This window comes from Cupressus sempervirens, chromosome 5, assembly GCF_028749045.1.
Source record: "Cupressus sempervirens isolate cs-2001-9-10 chromosome 5, ASM2874904v1, whole genome shotgun sequence".
NCBI lineage: Eukaryota > Viridiplantae > Streptophyta > Pinopsida > Cupressales > Cupressaceae > Cupressus > Cupressus sempervirens.
Genome location: NC_143122.1, coordinates 405,674,270 through 405,675,500, shown reverse-complemented (window position 1 = coordinate 405,675,500; position 1,231 = coordinate 405,674,270).

Here is a 1,231-nt window from a genome sequence, read left to right as displayed (position 1 = left end):
GTCTTATATTTACTAATGCTGTAATTGATGCTCATGAAGGTCATCAAGGCATCAATGACCAACTTCCTAGAGGAATGAAAAGTTATCCTACTCAATTTAGTAGGTTATCATACTACAAGGATCTCCTAATCATGCATTTGTTTGATGCTATGCATATTGGAAAGAATGTAACAGAGACACTATGGAAAATGTTGGATGGAAGATATGATAGAGAACAAATTGCTAAAATTTGTACTGACATTCAGAATCCAATCATGCACTAAAAGTTTTCATTGAATCAAATAGGAATGGAGACTACATAAATACAAGTTCCCTTCCTTGGTTATGAATAAAGCAACAATGTGATGCATTAAAAGAAGTCATAAAAAAAAACAAAATTTTCAATAGGATTCACTGCAAATATAAGCACTCTTCTATCAAAGAAAGGTGATTTTGGGCCAGGGTTGAAAACACATGATTGGCATACCTTCCTGAAAGTAAGTCATGTTTTCTATTTATAGTATATTTTTAAGATTAAATGTAGTACCAATTGCATTATTTAATAATATATTGACATGATCATTTTTTAATGATTGCAGTTCATCCTATCTCTATCCCTTCCACAATAGTTTGACAACAGTATTAAACAAGTTATATATGATCTTGGAAAATATATGATTTTAGAAGTGTTTTTTCTTAGATTTGTAGCTTTTTATCAGAAATCTATTGTATAATTTTATTTAAAATCTCCTTTATGTGTTTTTGTGTGTTGAATCTCTTTTAGGTGGTTATCGTCTAACTAAATTGATTAAAAAGATATAAAATATTGGAAGAGAAAGATTTCACAGCTTATCTATGAAATGCAAAAGTTTTTACCTCTAACATTTTTCAATGCTCAAGAACACTACCTCATATATCAAGTTGAGGAGATTGAAGTGTGTGGACCTGTACAAGCTAGATCAATGTGGATGGTTGAGAGGCACTTGAAATTTATGAAGGGCTTGGTTCAACAAAGATTGCATCTTGAGGGTTCTATGATAGAGGGATATATGATATACCAGACCATGGTGTATATTAGTGAATATCTTCCAAAGTTTGCAGCAGGTATCCATGTAGATTGCATTTGGGATCCGAACTGTAATGACAAATTCAAAGGGGAGTACCTAACGGGGAAAGGTAGATTGAGGAGGATGAGAGGTAATTATAAGTTTTTTTTCATAATTCAACAATTCTTATCCATCATCAATATATA